Raw genomic sequence first — 19,188 nt, 5'->3', positions numbered from 1 at the left:
TCCTAAGGAAATGCAATCCGAAAACAAAGAAAGTAGGTTACAGTACGCTTGTTCGCCCACTGCTTGAATACTGTTCAGCAGTGTGGGATCCATACCAGATAGGGTTGATAGAAGAGATAGAGAAGATCCAACGGAGAGCAACGCGCTTCGTTACAGGATCATTTAGTAATCGCGAAAGCGTTACGCAGATGATAGATAAACTCCAGTGGAAGACTCTGCATGAGAGACGCTCAGTAGTTGTTGAAGTTTCGAGAACATACCTTCATCGAGGAGTCAAGCAGTATATTGCTCCCTCCTACGTATAACTTGCGAAGAGACCATGAGGATAAAATCAGAGAGATTAGAGCCCACACAGAGGCATACCGACAATCCTTCTTTCCACGAACAATACGAGACTGGAATAGAAGGGGGAACCGATAGAGGTACTCAAGGTACCCTCCGCCACACACCGTCGGGCGGCTTGCGGAGTATGGATGTAGATTTAGATGTAGATGTAGATTTCGTTTCTTTAAAATCTTCAGATTCCGAAGTTGCGCTGAAGCCAAGACATAGATGGTCTGTTATATGAATATTCATATAATTTATTCGCCTAGTGCAATGGATCCACCTTCTTTAATCCGGATGCACGATTACGTCATGTCTCCTTCGGGAATCTCAGAGCAGCGAACATGAAGGAAATGGGCAGGGATTGAGCGTAGTTGGCACTCGGTGGGAATGTGAGTCGTCCGTGAGGTGTACTGAGCATGTCCGCGAAGTTGAGGTAAACACTGTGTCCCGGGTGGCGTAATAATTAACGCACCTGCCTTAGTAAGAGCACAACTCAGATCTTGGGCTCGAATCCTTATGCGGCACACATTTCCACTCGTCGCCGCTGATTCCATGTAATGTCCCGATGCAGTTGCCATCTCCAATCGTTTTTCTTTCTCCCTCTTGTACCTTCAGTTCAGATATAGACGGTCTGGCTGTCATGTGTGATGTTAAAGACAACATCCAAGAATACTGATCGTAAGCAGACTGTCGAGTGCTTGGCGGAAGTATGCGATGAGCAGAATGTTTATGATAACGTTTTTGTCTTCAACATTAGACACAAGCAGACCATCTACGTCTTGACACAGTACAACTCAGCAACCTGAAGACATTAAAGAAACGAGACCGATCGTAGCTCAATAAATGTGTAAAAATACAACTGAGGTGGTTTTTACTAATCATTAAACATCAATGTCAGCTGTGGGCTCAGCATAATTAAGATTATGTAATGAGTGTAAAGAACCCGCCTCGATTGCAAATAGAAACCGGATGTTGACCTAGGTTTCGGCGCGGATAACCACGCCTTCTTCGGAACACACTATATCTACAAACTGCCTAAAGAGGCATGGAGTTTACTTGACAGCCCGCAGCCCACCGAACGTTGGCTGGGGTGAGGAAGCACGCTTCTGAAGTTTGAGCTAAGTACAGCTATTGAAATGGTACACACGTACCGTATATTTTACATTTTATGAGAGTCTTTTGCCTCTTTGGGCGTTCAGTATTGATGTTGGATCATGCCTCTTTAGGCAGTTTGTAGTTTTAGTGTGTTCCGAAGAAGGCGTGGGTTTCCGCGCCGAAACCTAGGTCAACATCCGGTTTCTATTCGCAGTCGAGGCGGATTCTTTATAATCATTAAATTATTCACGATTGCTGACGTGCTGCAATATTAAAAGTTCTCAATTAAGATTATAATTGTAGCATTTATTACGTTCAATTTATACTAAATTTACAACACAACTAGATAAAACATCAAACGAAAGAGCAACTCAAACAACTTTTCTTACAACTGTTCAGTGTGAGAACCATTCGTCACACAGCACACAAGAGTCGACAGGCGTGTTCTTCCCAAATTTTGATCAGCGCGTATGGAGTAATTGTTGCAACATCTGCTTCAATCTGTTTCTTAAGTCGCGTAGATCAGGTGATGGCGAAGGTACATAAAATGATCGTAATGATTTTGCAGGGACCTCCCCTCCCCCCCCCCCCCCCCCCCACCCCAAATCACCTTCAAGGTAAAAATCGCATGGCGTCATATCGGGTAGTGTTGGAGGCTACGCAGTACAAGCACTTTCATCCAGCCCCTTATGGCCAATCCAGAGATCGGGCACAACGTCATTTAACAAAATACGTACTCAGTTATGCCAGTGAATCCGAGCACCATCTTGCTGCCAAATAAAGTTCTGTGTGTTAGCTTCTTTCAGTTGAGGAAAGAGCCATAGTTCCAGCGCATCAAGATACGAAACACCAGTTACAGTTGTTTCACCGAATTAGAAGGGTCCATAAACTTCCGCGCCGGCCGGGCTGGCCGAGCGGTTCTAGGTGCTACAGTCTGGAACCTCGCGACCGCTACGGTCGCAGGTTCGAATCCTACCTCGGGCATGGATGTGTGTGATGTCCTTAGGTTAGTTAGATTTAAGTAGTTCTAAGTTCTAGGGGACTGATGACCTTAGAAGTTAAGTCCCATAGTGCTCAGAGCCTCTTTGAGCCATAAACTTCCGTCTTGCATGGCACGAAAAACATTCAGTTTAGGTGAGTCTCATTGTAACTGTACCATCTTGTGGGTATTTTCTAACACCCAGATGCGAACATTATACGTGTTCCCATTTCCGTTTAGGTGAAATGACGATTAGTCACGGTCTGGAAAAATCTTCATCGTCATGTAGCAACATTTCGTTTGCGAAGTAGGCGCGTAAATCGTAGTTTGTAGACTTTACAGCTTGTGACAGCTGGAAACGATACAAGCGTAGTTGTAAGTCCCCGTCTCCTTAAAAATCTCCACACGGACGTCGCTTGAATCGCAAATTCGCGACGAGCTTTCCGAACGGATTTCTTGGGGCTAGGCGTGAAAGACACTTACTCGTTCAACAAGTTCTTCAGTCACTCTTGGTCGTCCCGTTCTCTTCCCTTCGCAAAGAGATTCGGTGCCTTCAAATTGATGAAACCGTATACGGATGTTACTGTCACTTAAAGGATTACAACGCATCTTAATAGAGGACTATGTTGCACTGTAACAACAGATTCAGTTCTTGCAAGCTGTGAAAAGTAAAAAGCTTTCTGTTCAGTAATCACCATCTTTGCTATTAGCGCTTTCTAATGTAAGACACAGGAAACAGTGCGTGCGCATTGGTATGCAGTCAGAACTGTTTGATTTGCTCTTTTATTTCCTGTTTTATTTATCATTTTGAGCTGAATTTAATCAACGGTACATTTCCTTAAAACCCCGATATTAATTCTGATAGACCCGGTCGAATATATTCTTTCAACAATATCAAGGGCAGTGCGCCTCGTAGAATTAAATTTCCCAACCGTCTCTTCAATTATCAATGTTAACAGCTATAGCCTTAACATGGCGCAAATATAAAAATCATATCTATCGAAAATGGATTCAATGCTAAGACTGATTATGTAAGGTCCAACTTCAGCTTGCTCCTTGCAAAAAAATGCCGGTTGTGGCTTACGTGCCTCTTGCAGACTGTTCACGTCTTCGCCACCTTCATGTAAGTCAGCAGTCTTCTGAATCTGAACCTGGGTGGCGGTTCGGAAGGTAGCGTGAAATAAATTTTTGCCAAAACTGTTGTGGTGAGCTGTGCAGTATGTAGCGTGGCGCAGCTGCATGGTCTGCTGCGTGTCGCCAATTCAAACGCGACCACCAGCAGCTATTTGTTACTTGGTATGTATTACTTCTAGAAAGTTGTCGATATTTCTTATGTTTCAATATACTGTGTTTGCACAAGTAGCAGCACTCTCTCTCTCTCCAGTAATTCAGTTCTTAATAAACGTGCTTATAGTGCTAAATGTTGCACTTTGTTGAAGACCCTGCTTTCTGGTTTGGACTTGATTCTGGTTACGATGTGACGTCGGGTGCTTCAAAACATGAAAATCACCCTGGCTCCAGGTACGGAAGGTAAAAGCCGTAGCCTTCACGTAAGGGTTGGAATGCAAACACCGCAGTGGCTAGCGTACTGGACTCACGTTTCGGAGGACGACGGGATAAAACCCTGCGCGGTCATTTTGATTTAATTTTTCCTTTATTTTCGGACATTGCTTAAGGAAGATGTAAGGATGGTTCTTTTGAAAGGGTACGCGTTACTTCCTTCCTCATCTTTTGTTACTGCGAGCTAATGACCTCACTGTCGATGGGGCGGTAAACACAGATCTTCCTTACTTCAGAATACGAGCTGTAAATTGTTTCCATGTTCCGTATAGTAAGCAGACTAATGGATTCTAAAACAGCTGTAAGTCAGCTGCACATCACTTATCCATTAGTATTTTCCGGAGACGCCGGTCAGAACCCGATTCATTGGTTGAAATGATTCGACTGAGTCGCCAAATACAACATGTAGAATGTCATGATGTCTTTGGCAAATGCATACCTTCACTTGGACGCTGCAGCCCAGCAGTGGTTCGACAACAACGAAAAGAAGCCCGCTAGCTGAGATAAATTCCAGGCCGAACCGGAGAAAACATTTGGCGCGAATCAGCAACGAATCTGCTTAGTGAAAGAACAATTGCAAAAAGGGTCCAGCGTCGTGGAGAAACGATCCACTGCAACACAAGGAATATTTTGGTCTTACGCCACAGTTTGAATCCGAATATGAGGGAAGCTGACACAGTCTTTATGAAAGAGTCACAGAAGGCGTGCATCAAGCTCTTCTGGTAAAGGTTGTTACAACCACAGATGAATTCACTAAGGGGCACCGAATGCCGGACATTTGCCACGCCGGACATTTGCCACGCCGGACATTTTCCACACTTGCCCCTTGCCAGGTAAATTGAGTAGCGATCCCTCAGGTAAGGGACGCCCTTCCTCGTACCTCTTCTGTCCGCTTTCAAATCGCCGTTTCCACTTCTTACTCGATACAACCAGTACATAAGGGACCTTCTTCTTCGACATCTTGGCCAAATACAGAGCTTCTTGTCCAAAATCGAAATATTTATAACTTTTGGGAAACGAATGCAATACCGACGATTATGTCAGCATGTAATTAGTTCTGCCAAGTATAAATATAGATCCCTCTGTCTGTACGGTAGCTTCCTTTCAGGCTTACTGATTGCGGTAGAAACAGCCCATCGCCACCCATCGCCATGGGAGCAACAAGAAAGGAACGATGTAAAGAGAATGTGAATGTACGCTAATCATTTCTTTTTGATCACTACATTTGTGCCTACTTTAATTACTACAACTGCATGCCCAAAAGACAATAAGGAAAGAAGAAATGGGTATGTGAATATTTGAATAGAAGAATGACATACTTCATATTAATTTATTCTCTAAAATGCGATATCCCTTGCGGCGAAACATTAGTTAATTAAGTGTAGCGGGACAATGGTCAAAACATGATGAAATACGTTCACTAAATAGAGATACGAACATCTATGATTGACAAGTCATCTAAAGTCGACGTACAATTTTAAAATGTTAGAAATAAGGAAATGAAGTAATACAGAATGCTATGCTTGTAACGTACGTTGTTGTTCTACATTGTTTAGCTCTGGTATTTACAGGGTCACAGCGAAAGCATCCTAGGTTTCGCAGGGAAAAGCCGTAATTGTAATGATCTGCACTACAACAGAAAAAAGAAGCACAACTTAAGGAAAAATAATGCAATGTGTGTTCCAGCTCACAGGCGACGTTGAAGCAGATAGTTCCTGTGACTTAGTATGGGCAGTGGTTATATTCGACAAGCGGAATAAATTAGTAACTGGCTCCTTTTACCGACTCCTGGTCTCAGATGAATCAGTTGCTGAACAGTTCAAAGAAAACTTGAGTCTCATCACAAACAGGTACCCTACTCAAACAATTACAGTTGGTAGTGACTTCAATCTACCTAATGTATGTAGACAAAAATACATTTTCAGACCCTATTGTAGATAGAAAACAACTTCCGTAATTGTTCTAAATGCTTTTTTAAAAATTATTTTTAACAATTAGTTGACGAGGTCATTTAAATTGCAAATGGTTACGAAAACATACTTGACCTCTTAGCCACAAATAATCCTGAGCATCATGACGGACACAGGGATTACAGTCGTAGCGAAGCTCAATTGCGTAACAAAGAAATTCACCAAAACTAAACGTGAAATATATCTATTTATAAAAGCAACCAAAAATTCGGTTGACGTCTTTATAAGAGACAGTCTCCATTCCTTCTAAACTATGTAAGTGAAGACCATATGTGGCTTAAGTTCAAAGAAATAGAATCAACAACACTCGAGAGGTTCATACCAAATAAATTAATAAGGGACGGAACTGATCCCCCATGGTACACAAAACACGACAGAAAGCTGCTGCACGAGCACCGAGAAAGGCAACTATAATCTAGACGAACGCAAAATCTCCAAGAATGGCGAAGTTTTACTGAGGCTCGGAATTTGGTGCGGATTCCAATGCGAGATGCATTTAATAGTTTCCACAACGAAACTCTCTCTAGAAATGTGGCGGAAAATCCAAAGAGATTCTGTTTCTATGATATGTAAACCAGCGGAAAGGCTCAGTAAGCGATGAGGAGGAGGAGGAGGACGAAGGGGAGACAAGGGACCCAATCCTTCGGAGCAGGTAAAATCGTGGCAAATGTCCGGCGTGGCAAATGTCCGCACACAAGGGGCACCAGCACCGAAGGAAAAAAAAATCGGATGAAAGAGATATGAACGACTTCCGAATGTACTCCCTATGGCAGTTGTGGAAGACCACCATGACCTAGCCTCTCGCATAGGACAGGTTGTAGGAGAAGAGATGCAGCACTTAATGGCAGCGAGAACTGTCGGACCGAGTAAGCAAGAGACAGCAGTCCCAATGTGTCAAGAAGTAATAAACAATGTTGAAAAAGATATCGATCTTTAGCGTCAATCCCTGCCACCAGTCGAAAGCGCTAGGAAGAACGGACTCGCCAAAATATTACTTATGGCCAGCCGTCTAACGACAGCCCAGCACACCACCAAATCAGGTACAAGCAACTGTTTCACCAGTATAACGCCCCGCAAAAGAACAGACATTTGTCAGAGGACAGAGGACAATACGCCGGTGTTTTTCCACTGTGGACGGTCTGGACATTTTACACCCTACTGCAGAGAAGGAAGGCGAGTTTTCGACAACTTCTACGCCGGCAGACGTCAACCATCACAACAATTCTCCTCTCGCCAGTCGACTGCAGACGATTATAGGCGACCTACGGAACGAAGCCCATCAACATACTCTGGACAAGGTCCCACCTCAGCTCGCCTTCACCGTTCCCTGCTGCCACACAGACGCATCAGCCGCTCGCCTAGCCGCAGAATACTAAGCGAGGCGGCTATCTATGGAGGCGAGACCGCCACAGGTGAAAATCCTCCATGGACGACAGTCACCAATATGTCACGAAATCTTCCTGACATCATCATCGGAGTCCAACGTGCCTAGGTGCTAGTCGACTGAGGAGCTTCCTTTCCAGTGATGTCGAATGCTTATCGTTGCCTATTAAAGAAAGTTATGTTTCGCGATACGTAAGCGATTATGGGCACAAATGCGAAATACATCTAGCTGATGGGATCATATAATTGTTAATAAAAGAACACAGTCCTTTGAATCCGTCCTTACTTCGGAATGTAGTCATAATGCCCTTGCAGGCGTTACAAGCATAGTCTGTGGAACGTCGGGAAACCTGATTAAAGAAGCTATTTCGCAAGCGTACATAACAAAGATTGTTCTGAGCGGTTGTTAGCTGCTGAAGACGACCCGCCGTCACCAACGAGTTCCAGTCGTTCATCCAAATGCTCAGTTAAACTGTGTATTTTTTTTGTTTGTGTGGCCATCTTCCGCACCAGGCATACAAATACTTGTTTTGTAAATAAAACTGCTGCTACTTTTGTAAATCACATTGAACAGATCATTTTCACAAAAATAGTAGCAAAAGAATGCAACATATTATATTGGTTCACGTATATGGATGGCATCCTTTGCTTAATAGATGAACCACAAACAAAAATTGAAAAACTACATACTGACATCAACAGGATACATAAAAATATAAAATTTCCAATTAAAAGAGAACAGATCAACCAAATTAACTTTCTGGACATAACAATCAAAAAACAAAACAATAAGATATGTTTGAAATTCACTGTAAACCCACAGCACCGGACATTATCATTCCCCAATTTTTGAACCACCCACACTCACAAGAGCTAGCAGCACTTCGACACATGCTCCATACACTCAACAAAGTACCACTCACCAAAGAAAGCTATCAAAAGGAAATGGACATAATAATGCAGATAGCACAAAATAATGGTTACAATAATAACACAGTCACAAAACTAAATAACAAAATTAAAAGTAAAATAAAAGCAGAAAGCACCAAACCACAGACAACAACACAACAGACCCAAACACAAACAGGCAGTCCCATGACAACTACACAGGATAATAAGAAAAAGATGAAAGAAAACACAAGATGGTACACAATGACGTACAAACACAAACTCACGCATAAAATCACCAACATTTTCAAAAGACATGGAGTAAACATAGCATACACATCAGACAATTCTGTACAAAAATACACCCCAAAACTGACAAAAAACAGAGACATAAACCAGAAAGAAGGTATATATCAACAACAGTGTTAACACTTGTGAAGGCAGATACATAGGACAAACAGGTAGAACATTTGGTGTCAGATACAAAGAACACTCGCAAGCCTGGAAATATGGTACAAACCACTCCACATTTGCAGAACACCTATGAGAACATGACCATAGCTCAACCACTAGAGAAGATGACATGAAAATAATTAGAATAAACAATAAAACACACCTCCTAACCCTGCAAGAAAATTACCACATACAGAAAACCAAGGCAGAAAGGAAAACCCTGTTGAATGACCAAGTATACGTACATGCCAAGCAATTCATTATTTACACTAACAGATAAAATAATAGAACAATGCTCTCAAAGAGGATTAGTATAATAATACTGTTCAATATAATAATAATAATACCACCCAACATCTTTGCACTCACCTATCCATGAACCCCTCCATAGAATATTGAAACGAAAAGTCAGACCAGCTGGCAACAAAGTTTTCAACCACTCGCTAACAGCTAATACATCATACATTTCAAACCACCAATATAAAAGAACCCATCGTCTCTCTCTCTCTCTCTCTCTCTCTCACACACACACACACACACACACACACTCACTGTCTCTCATACACACACACGAATAGAAGTTAGTCTTGAACAAATACTTTGTACTTCGTTAGGTTGTTAACAAGTAGGTAAACATGCCAAAGAGGAGGAAACGCGTAATGGAGTCACAATATTTACATTGTGAAAAGCAGTGTCTGGCGAAAAAGTTATTTCAAGTGGCAAAAGAACAGTAGTACATGAGAAAAAGAATGAGAGAAATGGTGAACAGGGAGAACAAGGTCAGAACGCAAAGTTGTGCGTATGTGACAGTAATAAAAGTGGTAGCGCAACCTTCAGACCAGATGTGAGGAAACACATATCAGCAAATCATAAGTAATTACTTTTTTACAAAATATCGATACATGGAGTGTTTAATAATCTAAAACCAGCAAAAATATATTGTTGTAGATCCCACTGATGATGCCTTAGAACAAGATAAGGCGAAAGGCGTATGGGATGAATAAAAGGCAGTTTTATTTACAAAACAAGTATGTGAATATTTTGTTTATATCAAAAAAAGTTACTCATGCTCACTTGCAGTTGGCTGCACCCTGCGTACTTCTCGGTATCCAGAAACATTTGTTCCTCATCTGTAATGACTCCTCCTGGTATGGACATAGAGTGCACGATGGAACTCTTCCCCTCCTTGGCAGCCACATTCCTAAGTGGCCCCTTTACCCGAATGTCATTTGAGTTTCCAACTACCAGAAATCCCAGTCTCCGCGATTGCCCAAATCTTGTGGGCCGAGGGGCTTCGCATGGGACAAGGTGAGTTCTTGCATCTGGCTGATGATCTATGGCAGCCACAGATAGCACCTGTTACCTGTCTGTCAGATGACCTGGGGAGGTCCCATCAAGCAATGCCCTGCAAAGTTTTTCACTGCCTGCTGCGTCTTGAAACAATCTCCCACTCGACCACTGGTGAAGGGCAGCCATAATCATGGACCAATCAGGGGACACAAAGAATGTGCTGGACGTACCTTGCATCCTTAAGTCCGCCCTCCCGCCTCCCACATACACTTTGATGCCCACTGGCAACAGCCTCAAGCTGCATGACCGAAGCAAGCACTGCCTGGAGCTGTGAGCGACGGTCACCAACTCAGCTCACATCTAAACGCAGCAGTCATAATCCCTATCCAGACTAAATTTGGTGGAATTATAGACTAGATAGTAATTAAAATGCGAAATTGTGGCTTCTAGATACACAAATATGTAAGATGTAATATTTTAGACAATAAGTGAAAATAAAAATCGCTTCTAGTTGATAGACCCTCGTTACAACTCAAAAACGAAACGCTGGGGTCTGATGCGCTGCTGATGATACGGAAGCTATTGCCCTGTATGTCGCTAAGTGTGTGAGGTGCAGCGCGTTGTTACACTGCAACATATTATAACAAATTGCCTCACATGTCACCGCTCATGTGACATGGGGCAAGCTGTTACGCCTTGCCATTGTTACAGATCAGCATTAACTTGCCCTCTCGTAAGACCCCTAAGAACTTCCTGACTAGGCAGACAAACACAGCACAAACGGCAACAACGACACAACATTATAACATGATGAACAAATTAAGGATAAGCAGTAGAATTTGCTATGATCGCCTGTGTGTTCTCGTTTTCCCAGAATGAAAATAATGAAGTCCACCCACAGATAGTGCCAAATCGGTTGTACAAAGTGTTGTGTTGGTAAATGTGCCAACACCTTGTAGATAGAGGAGGCCGAAATCTAACGCAGACGGGCGTGAATTCTGGAACAGGATAAGTAGTGAATTCTAATAAGAAAAGTATGCAGCTCCTCGAATACTTATCTTTATTCCATCCTTGTGGTACATCGCTCTTGATAATACAAATAAGACTATCTTCAGATACGGTTAATGGCGCCTTGCTAGGTCGTAGCCATGGACTTAGCTGAAGGCTATTCTAACTGTCTCTCGGCAAATGAGAGAAAGGCTTCGTAAGTGTAGTCGCTAGCAAAGTCGTCGTACAACTGGGGCGAGTGCTATTCCGTATCTCGAGACCTGCCTTGTGGTGGCGCTCGGTCTGCGATCACACAGTGGCGACACGCGGGTCCGACATATACTAAATGGACCGCGGCCGATTTAAGCTACCACCTAGCAAGTGTGGTGTCTGGCGGTGACACCACACAAAGTTTTCTTGTCAAAGTGCCTTGAACACAAATTAACAAGTACATTACGTTCCACCAAAGACGCAGAAAAAAATTAAATTTCTTCATACATTTCAAACCGTTAATTCACTTTGAAAGTTCTGAAGTGCTTGTACTGCCTGCAGCAGACAAAAATTACTTAGACTACATTTCAACGTTTTGCCAGAGCTTTCGCATATCGAGCAGGTCCAAGTGCTTTACAAAATTTTTAATTCACGGATGCGGATCAATAACTTGGAGATGCCAATACTATTTCACTTGTTCACTTAGACCTTCAGTCATAATGGGAAAGTGCTATATGAATGTAATCATTACATTCATCGGCTTTTTAATGTTATTTAGTTTTATACAGTTGGAATATTTGGCTAAAAGTATACATTTTTGAAAAGCATAAAGTCAAATGTCACGTTAAAAGAACAAATTTATACTTTTTCAGAAGAACTAGATATATAAGTAGCTTTTTCAAATCTCGACGGCTCTACAGTAATTTTACAGTGTAGGGACAGTATTTGGTTTACTAGGCAATAGAGAACTTTGAATACTCACTAGAAGCGAACATTGGGCAAAATGTATGGGAAGAACGGCCAACGGCCTTGCCGCAGTGGTAACATCGGTTCCCGTCAGGTCGCCGAAGATAAGCGCTGTTGGGCTGGGCTACCACTTGGATGGGTGACCATCCGGTCTGCCGAGCGCTGTTGGCAAGCGGGGTGCACTCAGCCCTTGTGAGACAAACTGAGGAGCTACTTGATTGAGCAGTAGCGGCTCCGGTCTCGGAAATTGACATACGGCCGGGAGAGCGGTGTGCTGACCACACGCCCCTCCATATCCGCATCCAGTGACGCCTGTGGGCTGAGGATGACACGGCGGCCGATCGGTACCTTTGGGCCGTCATGGCTTGTTTGGGAGGAGTTTATGGGGAGAACACTATAACAATGTGTTAAATTTCTTTGAGCATCAAAGCAAACGACAACAATTATATCCTTAATTTTTTTTTATTTTAGAGTGTAAGTTACCAAACTAACTAACAGTTTTCGGCAGGTATCGACACCCTCAGATTATGAAATATGTACATGCTGTAGTTCCGTCCTAACACTGCCGAAATCATCCTGACAATGAAATAGTCTGAAAGTCGTGTGATTTTGTCGGACAGAAAATTATTAAAAAATCAATCACTGTATTCTAAAACTCGATTAAAATGTCGTTCTGTCTAAAACAGTCAGAATGGTTTGTGGTGTTACCGCAGCGCTGCGCGTCCTCCACGCCGTCTGCTCACACCACAGACTTTCACACGGTGATCGCTGATTCTCTGTTTTTACAGGGCCATGGCTAGGGAAATATCACCAACAGCACTCCTATCAACACTCAAAGAAAGAATGGTCGAATGCCATTGTAGTCGGCGGCGCAAAATGTAATTTCCCATGATAATTTCCATTATTTTCGAAGGCGAGTTCTATTTTCTGATCGCTAATTCGGTTTTCGGACCCGTCATTGATAAGTTATTTGTTTAGGAAGTGATGGTTCCACAGCTAGTATTTATTGTTTCCATTTTATTTATTTAGTAATACGTCATGTCTTTGCGATTTGTTTTGGAGTCACAGCCACTTCCTAAGTTCTCTTTCTTGTTACCAACGAACCGTGGAGCTGGAACCTGGCATTATCATTCCCGTACATGAAATGTATTCGCAGTTGCGCGTACGAAAACCATCAGCTGTATAAGGGAACGAGGACAATGAAAATTTGTGGCAGACTGGGACTCGAACCCTGATTTCACGTTTTACGCGAACGGTCGACTTAACCGCTTTGGCTATCCGTTCACGAACGACAGCCAGAACCAAACTTCCACATGTCGCCGTTCAAGCGCCACAGCCTGTACTTGTGCAAATATTATGTAATTCCTTTAAAGGAGAGGACATTGTAATTGAAAGTCCCTGTCTGGTATCGGGGGATAAATACGGTATTGCAGTCCCTTTGTTGTTAAGAAGGAACAATGCATCGTTCTTCTTAAGAACACAGCCACTGCTGTGTCTTAACTATGATTGCTCACAGTTTTTGACTCATTACAAGAATGGACGCTTGGACTGTTATTTCCAAATCAAAAATGTATACTTAATGCCGAAGTAGAGACGAAAATAAATAACACCAAAACGAAAGACGAAATATTTGTTTCTGTCTTCAAATTTTTCTTCAGATATGAAAATCATGGAATGTTGCCTCCATTCTGTTGCCGCACCGCTGCATAAATGAGGTATACTAATCAGCAGTAGTGATATTGAATTAGTTTACTCGCCAGAGCCCAATGGAGTCACTGCCAGTTACTGAACAGAATTATGAGCTAATAAATTAACCCCATGCCTTATCACCATTTACGGCAGAGCCATGCAACAGGGATCTGTTCCCGCGTTTGGAAAAGAAAATTGTGTCACTTCTCTCTACAAAGAGTATTATCAAACATATTCACAGTTAAAAGATAATGATCTGATCGGTACAATCTGACACTCTGGATCGATACCGTAAGGATGAATTACACGAGAATGTCTCCTGATTTTTGCACATCATACCACAAAAATAATGAATACGGAAAATCAAGTGTCTCGGTGTTTATAAACTTGTGAAGCACTATTCGGTGATAACTGCGTACTTTTATATGGACGGAAAATTTCTTGACAACCAAAGTTTAGCACGTTGGCTGGGAAGCAGAGTCTTCCAAAGGCACCAACCCTAGAAAATTGTCATTCATTGCTTACTTTAAAGACTCAGCGCGTAGCATCAGTGGCAACCTAATGCATGTCGCAGATGACAACAATGCCCTATAAAGACTGTAGTTGTGGTGTCACCGCCAGACACCACACATGCTAGGTGGTAGCCTTTAAATCGGCCTCGGTCCGTTAGTATACGTCGGACCCGTGTGTCGCCACTATCAGTGATTGCAGACCGAGCGCCGCCACACGGCAGGTCTAGAGAGACTCCCTAGCACTCTCCTCAGTTGTACAGCCGACTTTGCTAGCGATGGTTCACTGTCTACATACTCTCTCATTTGCAGAGACGACAGTTTAGCATAGCCTTCAGCTACGTCATTTGCTACGACCTAGCAAGGTGCCATATTCAGTACTTACTTTTCGTGTCCGGTGATTTGTTTCAAAGCCTTCCAGCCGAATGTCGGGCCAAGTCCAATGTTTCTCTCTTCTCAAGCCATAGTTCGTCAAGGGTACACCTTGTGGGGCAGATGGAACACTGTAGAAGGTGTTCCATATCCTGAACTTCACCACAGTCGCATTTGTTGTCTCCTTCGTCCTTGAAGCCCCATTTGACTAGGTTTGCTTTAACTGGTGCTACGCCTGTTCTGATGCGGTTCAGTGTTCTCCAAATCTTCCAGCTTGATGTACTGCCGCTGGGTATTTCTCGTGAGGCAGGGTAGTCCTTCGAAGGCTCGTTCAATTCACTAAGTTTAGGCTTGCAATCGTCAGAGTTGGCTCTGAGAAGGGCCCATTCTTTTTGCTTTTCCGGTGTTGGAAGGATTGGCCGTTACCTTTTGTTGCAACGTTTCCGTGGGACGCCGGCATTATCTGACAGATGATTCTCGGTCTCTTATCTCAGATAGTGTACGCGTGGAGGCTCCTTCCTTGTCCCCCCAGTACAATGAATGTATCCTGAACAAATAATATTGTGAATCATGTACCGTCAAGAGCAACGTTCATAATTAATGGATTAAAGTTAAGCATCAAACTATTTACGTCCACTGTCTGAATTCTAATGCCTTGTCATGTTCCAGACCTCACGTCAGTATAGTCCTTCCCTCCTCACGCCAGCCTGCGTGAGCTAAAACGCGTGCATTTCTGCCTTCTCTAGTAACACGGTGTTGGCTTTTCTGCCAACACAACAGCAGTAACATCAAGTTAATTCTTGGCCGCGTGCACAGACTAACAACCACCTCTTAAAAAGTAGAATTATCTAAAATTATGGTCAGTACTTCACGACTCGGCACTTACAACTGAGTCACTTAAGGTGTACAAATATCTCAGGGTAACAACGTGTGAAAATATGAAGTAGAACGATCACAGAAGCTCAGTTATGGGTAAAACATGTGGCGTGGTTCTATTCACTATCTAAGGAAGAGTTTACTTACTTCTACAGCCCAGGCTACTATGCTGTTTTCGTCGAAAGTTTCTTTCTGACAGAATTAGTCCAAGACAAAAATTATTATCCCTAGTGGACGTTGGTGAACCTGTTTATGTTTTCAACGGAGTAAAGTCGGTTTACTTACTGCCAGTGCAGTATCTCTGGCACCTGAAGCTTTTTCTCTCTCGATCTCTGTCTTCTTTAATATCACCTTCGCGGACTTGACTTGAACAGGTGACTGAAGATTTTTTTAAATTTCTTTTCAGGTTAACACAGGATCACATCAACATAACTATTTATTTCTCTTTTCCTTCATCCTTCTCGAAAACTCTTTCATTTTCTGAGAATGGGCTTTTTCCTCTTATCTGACCATGTGACTCCAGTTGTTTTTCTATTTGCTTTATCTCCGTGCATACGTTTCAAATTCATTGACTTGTCTCTGCTGAGTAGAGTGTCCTGTTCAATCTGCATTTCTTCTAAGTCCTTTTTTGTCTTGCCTCTGCGGGGTCAGGGATTTTCTCTGTCTCGTGATGACTGGGTGTTGTGTGCTGTCCTTAGGTTAGTTAGGTTTAAGTAGTTCTAAGTTCTAGGGGACTGATGACCATAGATGTTAAGTCCCATAGTGCTCAGAGCCATTTGAACCATTTTTTTGTCTTGCCTCTCCACCACACACATTGGTCATTACTTGTGAAATAAACATTACAGTTCTGCATGAAGTTAGTTTGTTTTCTTTGCTTGTGTATGTGTGTACGTGTGTGTGTGTGTGTGTGTGTGTGTGCGCGTGTGTGTGTGCGCGTGTGTGTATGTGCGTGCGTGTGTGTGTGTGTGTGTGTGTGTGTGTGTGTGTGTGTGCGCGCTCATACTGTGAGCACGCACTGCGAGAAGAGAGTGTTGAGTAGGTGTGCCAGTAATGATAGATCTCCTTTTTGTCATGCTTTATTTAGTTTTTCAGGTTTAAAGATTCTTTGAAATTTTAAAAAACTGGGTTGTTTTCTAAGTCTCTAAGTCTGCTTGTATGATAAGTGTGATGTTCCGCATCCATAATGGATAAAAGTTTTGATGTATGGGTCTTCTTTGTTAATATGTTTTCCTTCATTGTCTCTAGATGTCCATAGAGTGGATCACGTCTTTTCCTCATCTCATCTGTTATCTTAAGGCAGAATGAGTGTGTTTCCTTATCTGGCCTCAAAAACCAAGTTCTCAGTCTCAAGTCGCACCTGATGAAGGTTACCAGCTACGTTGCCGAAATATCGTGCAAGTACGATGCTGATATCCGGCAGGCCACCAGACAAACCAAGATGTCATTAGCTTGCCAGGAAAGCCTGAAGAGTTACAAATGAGTAGTTGCTTGATTAAATAAGAAGCGGCATCACCGGGATTCATCTGTAGCCAACAACTGCAGGCATGATTGATGACATGCTGATCTCATGTCCCGCGATCACAGATCGCTCCTCGCGCTGCCTTGTAGCCAGCAGTGGATCAGGCCGAAGGCCTAATGCTTGTGTTTAAGATTCTTCTTTTTTTCTTTCCCAAGCCTTCCATTTTCGTTTTGCATCCAGATAAACGTAGTTCTTCCGACAAATAGAAAACTCATGTTTTTGCTGCTGTATCATTTTGCGTTAATTTAACGTCTTTAGAAAAACATTTTTTGTTGTGTTACTGTAGAGATTTCTGTTTCATGTCTGTCCTTTTCATTTTTTCACTTCCGATTTCAACTGCTTCTTTTTTCACTTGTCATGTTTATATTTTCACTCACCTGTCTATTTCCTTGATTTTGCAGCATTTGGTTTCTAAAATTCTTGATGAGTTACTTTTCAATGATTGTGTAGGGGAAACCAGCGCAGGTTGGTTCACATTTTTTCTTGGTTTTTTTCAACTTGTATTTTAAATGTTTGTATTGATGAGGAAACTTTGGTACATTGTCTCAGCACCTTTAAAACTAAGTAATTACGGCATCTCCTTACTTGTCGAACCATAAAAAACGTTAATAGAGTACAGCACATGGGCCAACCTACCCAGCAGCTGAAGCAAGTTCGCCTATAATTTTACCATTTAATTTAGTTACGACATTGGTTATTTAATTGAAAATATATTGACTTTAATAAACACAGTTTATTTTAATACAAATTCATACTACTTTAGAACGAAAACTACTATCATAAATTGTGCTGTCATTGTTATAACAACGTTTTGACAGAAAAGTGTGTCCAATATTTTTATCATTCTTTGGCTGAATGCCAGGTAGGATCCACACCAATCAAACATTCGTAAAAAACTTCTTTCACATTATTTTTTACACCTGGCAGATGTTCCCACCACTTACAACTTGTGCACTGAATCCATTCGTCATCTGTACAACTGTGAGAAAATTGTTTAAGACACCTAAGACAGCGGGCATTCTCACATTCTTCATCTTGAAGAACCTCCTGAGGAATGCTTAATTTCTATCTGTGCTTTATTTGAGGAGTTTTATCGCGTAATTTAGCTTGACCATGGTCACTTATTTCAGTAAATAGGCATTTACACAAACCATCCAAATTTATCTTTAAAGAGGTTTCCTTTCAGTATGTGCAGGCTTTTTGTTCACATTTTATCAATACTACTCGTTAGTTACTTCAGGAACATTGCCTCTTTCAGTTTACGATTTATAATTTTGAACCCTCCTAAAAACAATAATTTCAAATTTGTATTACTGTCGTTTTAGTCGACTACTTGACAGCAGTTGTGGGTTTTGGAAAGAAAAATTCAAGTATTGAATAGCTGTTACTAGTGTAAAATTGATGCAGTACACAATTTGCGTATGTCAAAATGGCATTGGATATGATCTAGACTTTGACTACGTTGGACCTATGAATGTTAACAAGATTACATATAAAAAGTCATCATGGTAGATTCACCATGTTGATCGACGTGCCCCTATTTAAATGACCCATTGCGTCCCATCTCCATATTGGAATTATTTTAGTTTTTTTACGAAAACATATTATACATATTTTATCGTCATATGCAGTGTCAAAACAATCACAAAACTATGTACTTTAAACATTGTACTTACCTATTTAACAAGAGCGTTGTGTTGGAGTACACAGCAAAATGTCTTGAGCAAGCAAAATTTGCTTTCCATAGCAACAAAATATAAAATGCTTGCCCTTCTTCGCTCAACAATGTAACTGCACTCCCCCATTTGTGGCAAGATGACAGTATGGTTGCCACCAATCTCCACGGTAGGTGGCGTATTCTAAAGGCAGTTTGGAAAAATGGTACCAATTTCCCATCAGCTCCTGTGTCCAATGTGCTCCGGTGTCCTGTATTCTGTCTTTTCAAAATATATCTGCAGACCTGCCACTTCAGCTGTCTCCTTCAGATGTTTTAGTCTTCTGTTTGTGTTCTCTAAGGTTCCATCTATTATTATGAGATCACCTGCAAAGGCCAAACAATTTATTGCTTCTTTTGATGAACCCAGCTTTATTTAGTTATAAACTTCTTGTTCCTTTCTCTATTTTTTTTAATGTTTTCCAGCGCACAGGGAAGTAAGAGTGGTGACAAAGTGTCTCATTTCTGACTCTTGATGCAGTTTCGAAGGGACTGGAATCTGTTCCAAGAAAGTTAACTTTAAATACACATACTGTGCTTGTAAGAATTTGTTTAGTTACTTACAGTGTTTCCCTATCTCCTGCAAATTCCTTCGTGGTTCTGAGAAAGGAGTCTCTGTC

This window comes from Schistocerca serialis, chromosome 5, assembly GCF_023864345.2.
Source record: "Schistocerca serialis cubense isolate TAMUIC-IGC-003099 chromosome 5, iqSchSeri2.2, whole genome shotgun sequence".
NCBI classification, from domain to species: Eukaryota; Metazoa; Arthropoda; class Insecta; order Orthoptera; family Acrididae; genus Schistocerca; species Schistocerca serialis.
This window is presented reverse-complemented; position numbering follows the sequence as displayed.